The 15,047-nt window shown below is 40.1% G+C and overlaps 1 protein-coding gene and 1 pseudogene across 2 annotated transcripts in view; one reads left to right on the top strand and one right to left on the bottom strand.

Annotated features, from left to right (window-relative positions):
• Window positions 1-11,066, bottom strand: part of TC2N (tandem C2 domains, nuclear) — a 58,534-nt gene extending 47,468 nt beyond the window's left edge. Inside the window, exon 1 of one of the 2 annotated variants that reach the window (XM_004475399.3) lies at window positions 10,826-11,066. The gene's annotated coding sequence lies outside the window, so the exon portion shown is untranslated. The remainder of the gene's footprint in view (window positions 1-10,825) is intronic. The other variant, XM_004475400.5, reaches the window with a different exon arrangement.
• LOC101414495 (galectin-related protein pseudogene) lies at window positions 1,291-1,800 on the top strand (annotated as a pseudogene).
• Window positions 11,067-15,047: the final 3,981 nt, after the last annotated feature.

The raw sequence follows: 15,047 nt of genomic DNA, 5'->3' as shown, positions 1-15,047 counted from the left end.
TCAAAATGGGTGGAATAATATTGTAATAACATTGAATACAGTAATAACATTGAATGTTAATGGATTAAACTCCCCAATCAAAAGACAAAGACTGGCAGAATGGATAAGAAGATATGAGTCATCTATATGCTGTCTACAAGAGACTCACCTCAGACCCAAGGATACCAATAGATTGAAAGTGAAAGGCTGGAAAAAAGATATTCCATGCATGCATAACCAAAAAAAAAAAAAGCTAGAGTAGCAAAATTTAAACTGGATAAAATAAACTTTAAAAGTAAAAGTTCTTAGAGATAAGGAAAGGCATTATGTATTAATAAAAGGGGAAATTCACCAGCAAGAAATAACAATCATAAATGTATATGCACCTAACCAGGATTCCCTGAAGTATATGAGGCAAACACTGGCAAAACTGAAAGGTAAAATAGATGTCTCTATAATAATAGTCACAGACTTTAACACAGCACTCTCAGCATTTGATAGAACATCTGGGCAGAGGATCGATTAAAAAAAAAAACAGAGAGCTTGAATAATATGATAAATGGATTAAGCCTAATAGACACATACAGAACACTCCACCCCAAAACAGCAAGATATATATTCTCAAGTGTTCATGGATCTTTCCCCAGGATAGACCATATGTTGCATCACAAAGCAGATCTCAATAAATTCAACAGGATTGAAACTATACAATGCACTCTCTCTGATCATAATGGAAAAAAAGGTGGAAATCAATAAAAGGCAGAAAATGGGAAAATTCACAAATACATGGAAATTAAACAACACTCTTAAATAATAAGTGGATCAAAGAAGAAATTGTGAGAGAAATCAATAAATATCTTTAGATGAATGAAAACAAGAACACAACATTTCAGAACCTATCGGATGCATTGAAAGAAGTGCTGAGAGGGAATTTATAGCCCTCAATGCTTACACTAAAGAAGAAGAAAGAGCTAAAATCAGTGATATAACTACACAGTGGGAGGAACTAGAATAAGAACAGCAAACTAATCCCAAATCAAGCCAAAGGAAAGCAACAGTAAAAATCAGAGCAGAAATAAATGAAATTGAGAACAAAGAAACAATAGAGAGAATCAACAAAACCAAAAGAACCCTTAGCTAGATTGACAAAGAAAAAACGAGCGAAGCAGCAAACAGTTTTTTGGTGTACACTCTCAAACCCGCAGCCCCTGCTCGGCACAGGACTGTCCCACGATCCCATTGTGCTCGCCTTGTCACACATCCCCTAACACCCAGCCACCATCCATGCACCCTGCCGCACTGTGCAAGAATATGGCAGGATTGGTGGCTGACAGCGATGCCATAGTGAAACAAGAGGAAGGGCATTTAAACAACTCCTTGGGGTCTACAGTTCAAGTAGACTTGTACTTCCCATGACTGACAGTTCCATTTTGTGGGCACATTAAAGGTGGCATGAAACCAGGCAAAAAGGTATTATTAGTGGGGGCATCATAGACCTTAACCCAGATAGCTTGACCTGTGGTAACTCAGAAGATCCTCCAGCGGATGTGATGACTGAACTCAAAGCTGTGTTCATAGACCTGCAGGTACTCAGGAATTCCTGCATATCTGGGGGATAGTGTGAAGAACAGTCAGCAATCCTTAACTTTCCATTCATCCCAGACCAACCATTCCGACTGGAAATTCTTTGTGAGCAGCCATGATTGGGAGTGTTTGTGGATGGATACCAACTTTTTAATTTTTTGCCACCACTTTCAAATGTTACCTGCAATCAACATCAAAAAAATAAATGGGGACCTCCAGATCACTAAGCTCAGCTGATGTTTAAATCATCTCTATTGCAAATAGGTTCAGGTGACACAACTATCTGCATGTTGGTCTGGAATAAGTGTCTACCAAGATCTGGAGACTTAAAAAGAAAATAAAAACAAAAGGCAAGCTTCACTCTTTTCTGCGCAGTTTAAACCCAAAATGACAACATCAACTGTGATTTCCCCTTTGGAAGAAAGCTGTTGGAACAAAGACACCAAGGCATTATTCCCAAAACAAAATAATACATTTATGCTGGATTTTATTCAGACTACACGAAAATGGACTTCTGATGATTTGTGATTGGTTGAAATTTATTCATCATTTCAAAGCAAGGTGATGTTGAGAAAGAAAAGTGCTAAAGACTTAAAAAAACAAACAAAAAATGGTACACTGAAGCCAACTAAGAGGATACTATAAATAACGGGACACCAATAAACTAGACAATGTAGATGAAATGGAGAAATTCCTAGGGACATATAAACAAACTACACTGACCTCAATAAACCAATCACAAGTAATGAGATTGAAACAGTCATCAAACAGCTCCCCAAAATGAAAAGCCCAGGACCAGATGGTTTCACAGGTGAGTTCTACCAAGCATTCGAATTAGATTTAATATGAATCTTACTCAAGCTCTTCCAAAAAAAACTGAACAAGAAGGAATGCTACCAAACTCATTCTATGAAGCAAATATAACCCTAATACCAATTCCAGATAAAGATTTTAGAAAAAAAGAAAACAATAGACCCATTTCCCTAATGAATATGGATGCAAAAATCCTCAATAAAATACTTACTTATCGAATCCAACTACACATTAGAAGAATTATTCATCATGATCAAGTGAGTTTTATATCAGGCAAGCAAGGATGGTTCAACACAAGAAAATCAATCAGCGTAATACACCACATTAATAAATCAAAGAAGAAAAATAACATCAATTGACACCGAAAAGGCATTTGACAAAATACAGCATCCTTTCATGATAAAAATATTACAAAAGATAGGAATTGAAGAAAATTTTCTCAACACGATAAAGGCCATATATGAAAAACATACAGCTAACATTGTACTCAGTGGTGAAAGACCAAAGGTTTCCCATTGAACAAGACAAGGATGCCCACTGTCACCACTGTTGTTCAATATAGTGCTAGAGGTTCTGGTACAACAATCAGGCAAAAAAAGTAAATAAAAGTCATACAGGGAAATGGACTTTGGCCCAGTGGTTAGGGCGTCCGTCTACCATATGGGAGGTCCGCGGTTCAAACCCCGGGCCTCCTTGACCCGTGTGGAGCTGGCCATGCGCAGCCCTGATGCGCACAAGGAGTGCCGTGCCACGCAAGGGTGTCCCCCGCGTGGGGGAGCCCCACGCGCAAGGAGTACGCCCGTGAGGAAAGCCGCCCAGCGTGAAAAAGAAAGAGCAGCCTGCCCAGGAATGGCGCCGCCCACACTTCCCGTGCCGCTGATGACAACAGAAGTGGACAAAGAAACAAGACGCAGCAAATAGACACCAAGAACAGACAACCAGGGGAGGGGGGGAAATTAAATAAATAAATAAATCTTTAAAAAAAAAAAAAGTCATACAAATCACAAAGGAAGAAAAAAACTTTCGCTATTCACATACGATATGATCATATACCTAGAGAGTTCTGAAAAAACTACAACAAAGCTACTAGAGCTAACAAAAGATTTCAGATGAGTGTCAGGATACAAGATCAATATGCAAAAATCACTGGTATTTCTATATACTAGTAATGCGCAATCTGAGGAGGAAGTCAGAAAAAAAATTCCATTTACAATAGCAACAAAAAGAATCAAATAATTAGGAATAAACTTAACCAAGGATGTAAAGCACTTGTATTCAGAAAACTACAATGCATTGCTAAAAGAAATTTATTTTTAAAAAAACTAAATAAATGGAAGAACATTCCATACTCATGGATCGGGAGACTAAATATCATTAAGATGCCATTCTACTCACATTAATATACAGATTCAATGCAATCACGATAAAAATTCCACCAGCAACTTTTAAACAAATGGAAAACACAATTATCAAACTTATCTGAAATGGTAAGGGGCCCCAAGTAATCAGAAACATCTTAAAAAGGAAAAGCAAAATTAGAGGACTCTCATTTCAAGACTTTAAATCATATTACCTAGCTACAGTGGTAAAAACAGCATGGTACCGGCATAAAGATAGAAACAAAGACCAATCGAACTGAACTGATGGTTCAGAAACAGACCCTCAATCTATGGTCGAGTGATTTTTTATAAGGCTGTCAAACATACCCAGCTGGAGCAGAACAATCTATTCAACAAACTGCTGGGAAAACTGGATATCCATATTCAAAAGAAAGGAAGAAGACCCCCATCTCACACCTATACAAAAATTAACTCAAAATGAATCAAAGACCTACCTATAAAAGCAAGAACCATAAAACTTCTATAAAGAAAATGTAGGAAAACATCTTTAAGACCTGGTGGGTAGGTGGTAGATCCTTAAACCTTACAATGAAAGCCCAAGCAACGAAAGAAAATAGAGATAATTGGGACCTCCTCAAGCTTAAACACTTTTGTGATTCAAAGGACTTTGTCCAGAAGGTGAAAAGGCAGCCCACTCGATGGGAGAAAGTATTCAGAAACCACATATCTGATAAGGGTTTGATTTCTATTCTATATAAAGAGGTCATACAACTCAACAATAAAAGAGCAAGCAATCCAATTTTAAAATGGTCAAATGACTTAAAAAGACATGTTTCCAAAGAGGAAATACAAATGGCCAAAAAGCAGATGAAAAAAATGTTCAATATCACTAGCTATAAGGGAAATGCAAGCAAAACGACAATGAGATATTATCTCACATCACATAGAACAATTTTTTTAATTAAAAAAAAAAAACAGAAAACACGGTGCTAGAGAGGATGTGGAGAAATAGGGGCATTCCTTGGTGGAACGGTCCCTTGGTGGGATTGTAAAACAGTGCAACCTCTGTGGAAGACAGTTTGGCAGTTCCTCAGGAAGCTAAATATAGAACTGGCATATGATCCAGCAATTCCTCTGAAAACTGAAAACTGAAAACTGTGATGTGAACAGATATCTCTCGCAATTCCTCTGAAAATTGAAAACTGTGTTGTGAACAGATATTTGCACACCAATATTCATAGCGGCATTATTCACAATTGTCAAAAGATGGGAACAACCCAAGCGTCCATCAACCAAAGAATGGATAAACAAAATATGGTCTATACATACAATGAAATACTATGCTGCCATAAGAAATAAAATTGGGATGAATATTGAAGACATTATGCTAAGTAAAATAAGCCGGACATAAAACGACAAGTACTGCATGGTCTCACTAATATTAGTTAAATACGAAGAATAAATGCATGGAGTTAAAACCTAGAACATAGGTTATTAGGAGATGAGAGGAGGTCTGCAAAGGAGTACTAATGCTTAATGTTATATAGAAGTTTTAATTGACCGTAAAAGTGTGGAAATGGATGGAGCTAAGGGTAACATATTACAGTGAGTAGCAGCTGGTTTATAAATGGGATTGTGGCTGAAAAGTGTAGTCTAAAAATGTAAATGTCAATTGAAAGAAAGCTAGAAAATAATCTAGGGACTGAATAATACAATGAACCCAGAGGCAGATGAGAACTGTAGTTAATGGTACAAATGCAAGAATGTTCTTCTGTGAACTAGAACAGATATACATCACTATTGCAGGGTGGTGGGAATGTGAAGAAGCATCGGGAAAATACACTTAATGTAACCTATGAACTATACTTAACAAAATCATTGTAATATTCTTCCATCAATGCCAAAGATGTACTGTGTCAATATTAATAATAAGGGGGTGTATTAGTCACCCAAAGGAGAGCTGATGCAAAATACCAGAAATTGGTTGGTTTTTATAAAGGGTATTTATTTAAGGTAGGAATTTACAGATACCAGGCCATAAAGCATAAGTTACTTCCCTCACCAAAGTCTATTTTCACATGTTGTAGCAAGATGGCTGCCAACGTCTGCGAGGGTTCAGGTTTCCTGGGTTCCTCCCATCCAGGGTCTTGCTTCTGTTTCCTCTGTGAGCTTACTTTCTGGGGCTCCAGCTTAAGGCTTCAGCATCAAACTCCAACATCAAAAACCCTCAACTCTGTCCTTTGCCATGTCTTTTATCTGTGAGTCCCCAAGCCCTAATGACATGGCCCAATCAAAAGCCTTAATCATAACTTAATCATGCCCTGGTATAGAACAGATTACAAACATAATCCAATACCTATTTTTGGAATTCATAACCATGTCAAACTTCAACAGGGGTTATAGAAAAAACATACCAAATGTACACTATGGACCACAGCCAGTGGTAATATCTGATGATGGTATCTGATAACCTGTAACCAATGTTCCACAATGGTGTGTTTTGTTGGTAAAGGGGTGTTGTATGGGAATTCCATATGTGCATGATTGTTTTGTAAGTTCACAACTTCTGCAGTAATTTTTTAAAAATTATCCTTAAAAAAAGAAAACAAACATTAATTTGAGAAGCAGCCTAGTTTCAAAAGAAACATAGTTGGATAAATTGTTCTATCATGTATTAGTTCTTTATACAACTGAAGTAAATAAGATTGCTGCAAGTACATACAAACAGGCCAAAGAAAGAATGGCCCAGAATATATCCACAACACAAAGAAATTTGGTACACAATAGACATATATCACTAGAAGGAAAAACAGAAAATTCATTAAATGATACCGGGAAAAACTGATTTCCTATATGGAAAAAAATGAAACTGGATCACTCACTTCACATGAAAAATCATTTCACATGGATTGACATAACTACAAAAGGCAGCATTTTAAAATTTTAAATATCAAACTATATCTTTATGACCTCAGGGAAGGGGAAGCTCTATTAAACAAGATGCCAAAAGCACAAAACATAAAGAGGCTAACATATTTAACTAGTTTTAAATATAAAATGCGTCTATCAAAAGACACTAGAAAAAGTAAAAGGTTTTGTGTGATCTATGTATCTTAAAAAAAAAAAAAAAGACAAGCTATGCACTGAGAAAAGGCACTTGCCACACACATAACTGACAAAAGATTAGTATTCAGACTAACATAAAGAACTTCTAGAAATCAATTTTTAAGAGACAAAAAGAAAATTTTTAAAAATAGGCAAAAGACATAAGTGGATACCCCAAAGAAAAAGAATTATGAAAGGTCCAATTTCAAATAATTAAGGAAATTTAAATTAAATCCCCAATAGGGTAGGTACCATTTCTCACCTACCAGATTGTCAAAAAGAAAAAATTCAGGTAATTACAAATGTGGTTGAGAAAGGAAACAAAGGGAACATTTACACACTATTTGTGCAAGTATAAACTGGTATAACCACTTTATAAAACAATTCAGTATTATCTAGCAAAACTGAAGATCCACAACTCTACTCCTAGATAAATAGCCTAAAGAAATTCTTGCACATGAATACAAAGAAAGGTGTATTAGAAAGGTCATAGCATTGTTTTTAATGGCAAAAAGTAAAAATTAAATTTAAAAAACTGGAATCGCCCCAAATATCTATCAACAGGAGGATGGATAAGCATTGGTAAACTCATACATGGAATTATATATAGCAATAAAAAGTAAACAAACATATCCACATGGATGATTCTTACAAGCATAATGTTTTACAAAAGATGCAAGTAAGTGAAATCATATAGCATAGTTCCATTTATAAGTATTCCAAAATAGGCAAAACTAAACAATCCATTGCCTAGGAATACTTACATAGGTGGTAAACTAATATAGAAAAACCAAGGAGAGTAGAAAGAGAATGACACAATCAGGGAGAATATATAGGAGAACTTCAAAAATATCAATAATGTATTATTTCTTAAGCATGATATTGGTACATGAGTATTTATTTTATTTGTAGTCTTATAATTGTAGATATATCAAAAGTACTACTGCATGTATAAGAAAATTTCTCATTTAAAAATAAAGTTCGTACACGGTTGTGATAGAAAATATGATATAGAAAGCTATATGAAGAAAATGAAAATTATCCATAATCCCATCACCCTGAGATAACGACAGTATTTAAAGGAGATAAATATACTTTGTGGTGTGTTTTCTTTCACTCTCTGTTTTTATTTAATATTTTTACAGCTTTATTGAGGTATAATTGACATACAATAAATTGCACATGTTTAAACGTACAATTAGATGAGTCAGACATAAGTATACTTTGGTGAAAGCATCAACACAATCAAGAAAATGAATATACCCTTCATTCCCAAACGTTTCCTCATGCCCCTTTTTAATCCATTCTTCCTTACCTTTCCTCACCCTATCTCTAGGCAACCACTGATCTGCTTCTGTCACTTTAGACTAGTTTGCTTTTTCTAGAATTCTGTTGGGTACATTTCAAGGCATAGTTCATGCATATGACGCATTTTAGTAGATAATGCCAGAAAGTTTTTCAGCGATCGCGCCAATTTACACTTCTACCAGCAGAGGTGCACATTCTTGTCAACGCTTGGTTGTTAGCCTTTTCCACTTTAGTCTTTCTTCTTCATATTCCCAAGGTAAACATGCAAAATACAACTTGTCTGAACCATAGAACAGAACAATGAAAATAGTAAACTTTCAATGAAGATTTGAAGTAAAACTCATCAGTAAGAAATTTTCATCTAAAGAGTATTTTCCCTAGAATGCATAATAACTGAAGCAAAGGCCCTCTAACTGTTGTATGCCGCCTAGATTCTGGTTTAGTCAAAATGTCTGATTTCTACATAAGATCTTTAGAAAAGTCACTGAGATATTCATGAAAAAAAAATCACATGACAAAAGTAAGTTGGGAATATCAAGTTGCTGGAAGATAGTGAAATATAGGCTAGCACAGTTAATGTGACTTTAACACTGGTAACACAGGAACCCAACAGAACAAAATACCGCTAAAATTGATAATTTGGAGGGGGGGCATGAAATACTTTATTAGGAAGAGTTCTATTCAATAGACACAGCTACTTGCTCTCAGTTTCTGGTACATAGCCAGGAGAGAGGAATAATGCCATGAGATGCACGTTAATGTAATGGTATTCTAGGGTCCTTACATTTTTCTCATCTGACTATAAACTTCCCCTACTCACTCCCTCTCACCTCTTCTTTTTATACTTGCTTCTCAGAAAAAGTAGTCTATACTCACTATCTCTATTTCATCTTCTTCTATTCATGGCTCAAATTCACTCAAATTTGGCTTCTGTCCTTACCACTTTACTTAAATTATTTTTGCTGACGTCAATGACCCACTCCTAATTACCAAAGCCAACAGACACTTATCAGTTCCTACCTGCATGATCCCTCTGACTCATCAGACTCTGAGATAGACTTCTCTCCTCACTGAAACCCTTTCCTCTCCTGGCTTCTGTGGCACCACTATCTCCTCCTGGTTTTCCTCCCTTTTTCCTGAATGCTCCTCAGACTTCTTGGCTGTCTCCCACCATCATTTAAATGTTGGCATCTGGCCTTCCTCATCCTTGGTCTTCAGCTCTTACAGAATTAACTACTACCAAGTCTACTGATGGTACAGAAATCTGATCCTGACTTCAGAAAAACTTCACACCAAAAATATCTGCCAACTAGACAGCTGTGCCAAGGTGTCCTACAGTAATCTCAAACACACCTTCTCTCAGCCTGAATAAATCTCTTAATTTGCTCATTTATTTGTGAACACACTATTAAAATTCAAATGAAGCCAATAAAATACAAAAGATATATTTTTTTCTTGAAGCGTTAAAAAAAAGTAAATTTTCATCGCATCTTTTCCCCCAGTTATGATGGTAACTCATATTCGTTAGTAAAAACTACAGAATACAAAAGAGATGTTTTTTTTTAAATCTCCTCAAATCCCAGCTCTCAAAGGCAAGCAATATTAGCATTTCCTTCCAGAAAAAGCTATTTTTAACCATAATAAAATTACATATCAAAATATTAAATTGGCAAACAGGGGTGTTTTTGTTAATTCTTAATATTTTCCAGGCTATTTTTCACATTATTCATGGAGACACAACTCTGTTGGTCTGAAGTGAGACTCAGAAGCTATTTTTAAATGTAAACGCATGCCTTTTACATGTGGTATTTTGCATATTCTAACGGCATCATGTTTTTGACTTGGCATCTATCTTGTCTCTACCTGCACGTCTCTCAGTCTTCAATATACCCCACACGCCATCCATAGTGTTTTCCCAGCAAAGAAAAGAAGGGGAAAAAAAACAACACTGGAAGAGGTAGATGCCAAATCTAAAACCTAGTTGGCTGATAATTCGTGTCTGCAAAACCCACAGAAAAATGATATTTTCACACCTCTGCGCCCTTTCAAAAAGTTTCAGAAACGTCACTGAGAAAAGCCCTCCGTTAACCCGTTCTCAGCCGACCTCGCCTGCGACAGGCGACTTCTCTCGTTCCCCAACGCCCAGAGCCCACCCGGTCCCCGTCCACGGACACGCAAGCCCGGGGCGGGGGGCGCGCCTCGCGGCCGCTTCGGCCCGGACTGGGGTCGCCCCTCTCTCCCGCCGGGGGTCCCGGGGAGGGAGGGGTCCCGGGCGGGGAGGGGTCCCCGGCCTCGCCCACCGTCCGCTTCGGCTCCACAGGGCGCGGCGGCGGCGGAGGGGACCTCGGGGACGGCGGCGGGGACCTGCACCCCCTCAGGCCTCCCGCGAGGCAGGCGTTGCTGAGGAGACTCGGGAACAGCCCCGCACCCGCAGCGGCGGCGACATGAAAAGAAGTTAAGAACAAGGAGAGCGAACACCCGGGCAAACACACACACAGACTCAGCCGAGCAGCCGCTCCCGCCCAGCCCCGCGAGGCTGCGCTGAGGGGGCCGCTCTGAGGCAGGCGGCGAGCGGCCCGGAGCGCCGCACACACTCCGCTCGCCCGCCCCCTCCACCACCAGGGAGCCCCGACACGCGAGGGCGAGGTCCGCGCCCCCGCCCCGCGCCCCGCGCCCCGCGCCTGGGAGCAGCGCACCTGTCCCCGGCCGGGTCCGCACACCTCCGCGGGGTCTCCCGGCGCAGCTCGCTGGGGCGCCCAGTCCCGCACAGCGTTGAGGCGGCGCCGGTACCTGCTCGGGGAGTGGGCGCTCCGCACTTGCCAAGGCCGGGAACCTCCACTCGGGTCACCTCCCACGGCCGCGCCCGGAGGCCCCGCCCCCGCCAGGGCCGCCCCCGCGCCTCGGGAGGTACCCGCGGAAGGCGGGGGGAGGGGGCCCGGGGGCGGAACGCTGGCCCTCACCTGAGCCCGCTGCGCCTGCGTGCTGGCTCCCTGCTCCTCCAGGCTGGACTCAGCCGCCTGTTCTCAAAAAGCGCTAAAACCAGGCCCAGGTTGGCATGTGAGGGATCCGAGGGGAGATGAGCAGCAGGAAAGGTGCAGGGCGAGAGCTTTTGTACCATGATCCTCTCTGAATAAGGGACGAGGGAGCACTCTTTTTTGCCACACATCATTCTTTACCTTTTTTATTTTATTTCTCCCACCCACCCCCACCCCCCAGTTGTCTGTTCTCTGTCCATTCGCTGAGTGTTCTTTCTGTGACCGCTTCTATCCTTATCAGGGGCACCAAGAATCTGTGTTTTCTTTTTGTTGCGTCATCTTATTGTGTCAGCTCTCCAGGTGTGGGGGGCAATTCTTGGGCAGGCTGCACTTTCGCGCTGGGCGGCTCTCCTTACAGGGTGCACTCCTTGCGTGGCACAGCACTCCTCGTGTGTGGGGTTCCCCTACGCGAGGACACCCCTGCATGGCAGGGCACTCCTTGCGCGCATCAGCACTGCACATGGGCCAGCTGCACACGGGTCAAGGAGGCCCAGGGTTTGAACGGCGGACCTCCCATGTGGTAGTCGGACGCCCTAACCACTGGGCCAAGTCCGCTTCCATCTTTACCTGTTCTTATAAACAGAGAACTTCTCTTAGTTGTCTTTTACTGTTAGTTCACTTTTTCATGTTTATATCCTAATTATAAAGTGTTTGAGAATGAGCCCGCATCTCTCACTTTTGTTGCTTTGTGACTGCTACCGCCTCGCCCGCAGTGGGTGTGTTGGAAGGCACAATAAATGTATCCAATTGAACGCCCTCCTACTACCACAACCTTCTGTGCTGGAATCCCCTCTGAATCCTGCCAAGGAATTTTCTGGCCCATATATATATATATATATACACCTCCTGTGGTGGGAATCTCAATACCGTATTTGGAAATTTGAATGAATTTCTGGATTCTCTGATGAAGAATGGCTCAGCTTGTAGACACTTGATGGGTTGTAAATTGAAGCAAAGGTAATGATTTTCTTCCTGGAGAGCAGTCTTTCCCAGAGTAATTTCTATCAATCTCCAGAAACAATGGAGTGCGGTGAGGGCTAGATTATAAAATCAAATTAATATGGGGGAAAAAGGCAATTTGATTGTTCTCCTTGATATTCACAATGCATCTCAGCAATTTACAGGCCTAAGAAGTCCTACAATAAAGAGCCACATTTCCCAAATTTATCTGACCAGAGAACTCTTTTCTTGAGAAACCGCTATTGCCATCCTGGGGCATTAGTGTTTCAACAAACACAATTTGATAAACAATGCTTTAAAGTCTTCCAATCATTTTTTTTACTCCATTATGAATGTTTGCAAAATTCTCTCCTGTTTACATAAAACTTTCACATGAGTCATCTCATTTAACCCTTGCTAATGTGATATAGCTATTATTATCCACTTTTTACTATTGAAAAACTTGAGAGTCAGTCACAAAACCAGTTAATTTTTGCCCAAGTATAGAGCCAACAATTGACCCTAGACTTCTGACTCCAAAAGGTTTTTAAACTACACTATATATTTCTTTATTTTATTTTTATAAACAGAAATTTTAACTTTCCTCTTATTTGACCAGTAATCAAGTAGAGCACATCCTTGTTTAGAAACCTTTAGGTTCAGGCATGGTTAAATCTTCTCAAGGACAAGGACCACGTCATTTTACTCCCCAGCAGCACCTGACATCAGTGCAGGACACAATAATGTCGCCCAAAGATATGCTGAATGAACTAGGAATAAATGAATGACTGCTCAGTTACTACTGACTGAACTGAGCTGGGTGCTTGAACAACTTTAAAAACCTCTGCACTAGTGCAGAAGTTCCAAGAGCAGGAGGTTCCCAAACTGTTTTTTATTTTCTTCCATCTTCCACCTAAAAAAGCTTGCTTAGAAGAATACATCCTGTTAACAGATACATTTCATTGAAAACAATGAAACCACTCCCTTTATTTTCCTTGAAATGGGCCACTTTCCTGTTCTACTTTCAGAGGCAAGGCTACATTGAGAGTAATGGAGTATATTGTATACCTTTCTCTGTATTCTGAAGTTTAACCTTTCCCCATAAATGATAGGTATTCCAACATTCTGAGTGGAGCTTTTTGTTTGTTTATTTAATGTTACCAATAACCTTGTCTTAAATTATTTGAGGCAGATAGAGGGGGGAAGGGGTAGATTTTGGTTGATGTGGCTAATACTGCTTTTTGGGTTTTACTGAGTGTATCAATTCTTCCATTCAATAAAGACAAATGTCTTAATCTCTATTTCTAATCTCTATTCATTACTCCCTCATTTAATGCTGTTTATAAATGCTTTGTGACTAAGTCCCTGCCTACTTCTCCAGCCTCATTTCCCACTACCCACCACACATTTTTGACATTCTGAACTAGTTGTATTTCCCTAAATTGCCCATTTTGCACATAATGTTCCCTTTACTTCTCTCCCTTATGGCTATCAACTGGCAAACTTACATTTAATCATTTGAAGTATCACCTATTCTGGAAGATGAAACCACACACACCCATCCCAGACTGAATTAAGGGCCCTTGCTCAGCATTCCCATGACAGTCCATCCACATCTCTGTCATAGCACCTACACGATAACCATGACCATTGGCTTCTCTTCCCTCTTCCCACTAACTACATTTCTTGTGAGAAATGTACCCACATTTCTTATGGGTAGGAATTATGACTTCCACCTGTTTTCTGTGCATGTAGCATAATATCTGATGCATAGGAGGCATTCAAATATTTGTTGAATGAATGAAAAACAAATCTTCAAATGAAATTGAATTCCTAAAGTTTTTTGAAATTATTTAACAAATAAAAATGGTCATATGAATACAATTATGGGTGGCAGTTAGGTTTCTGCTTCCCCAATATTATTTTCTTCTCCTTTTCTGCCTTAGGGGAAAAGGCAGAAGGCATAGTTATAGTTATTCATTCATTCATTTATTTGTTCAACAAACATTTTTGAGCCCCTAGAGTGTACTAGGTAGAGTCACAGGCACTCACTACAGAAAGAAAGTGACATTTCAGCAGTCATGGATGCTCACCAAAACTTGATTCCTCTCCCTGGGTACAAAGCTGAGCTACTTTGTCCATTCCCCTTGTGCCTGGGTAAAGCCATGTGAACAGTTCTCAATAATGGAATGTGAACAAAGTAGAGTTTCACTCCTGGATCTAAGCAATTGAGAACAGGTGATGGGAAATGGATGTGGCTCAACCAACTGGGCTCCCATCTACCATAGAGGAGGTCCAGGGTTAGCAGCCCAGAGCCTTCTGGTGAGGGCAAGCTGAACCATGTGGCAAGCTAGCCCACACGAAGTTCAGGCCCACACGGGAATACCACCCTGTGCAAGAGTGTCGCCCTGCATGGGAGTACCACCCAGCAAGGGAAAGATGCTGGGCGCAGGAGGGCCAGCCAACACAGAAAGCTGGAACAAGAAGATGCAACAAGAGACACAGAGGAGAGAAAATAAGAAGACATAGCAGAACAGGGAGTTGAGGTGCTGCAAGAGAATAATAGCCTCTCTCCCACTCCGGAAGGTCGCAGGCTTGGTTCCCTGAGCCGCCTAATGAGAATACAAGCAGACACAGAAGTACACACAGCAAATGGGCACAGAGAGCAGACAACAGGAGGAGTGGGGGGGGGGCAGGGAATAAATAAAAAATAAATCTTTAAAAAAAAAAAGAACAGGTGAGCTTTCTCTCCCATTCTGTCCCTATTCCCATTCCTTGACAATCTTGAAGGTCATTGTTAAAAGTTGACAAGGTGACAAGATGGAAGAAGTCTGGGTCCTTGATTGACTTCATGGAACAAAGCTCCTCCCACCTCTCAATCTTGACTGGATTGTATATGGATGAAAAAAATAAACTTTATTGTGTTAAACCACTGATATGTGGG

The sequence above is a fragment of the Dasypus novemcinctus genome, chromosome 3 (genome assembly GCF_030445035.2).
Source record: "Dasypus novemcinctus isolate mDasNov1 chromosome 3, mDasNov1.1.hap2, whole genome shotgun sequence".
NCBI lineage: Eukaryota > Metazoa > Chordata > Mammalia > Cingulata > Dasypodidae > Dasypus > Dasypus novemcinctus.
The sequence above is the reverse complement of the archived record's forward strand: the minus strand, read 5'-3'. Positions and strand labels throughout refer to the sequence as shown.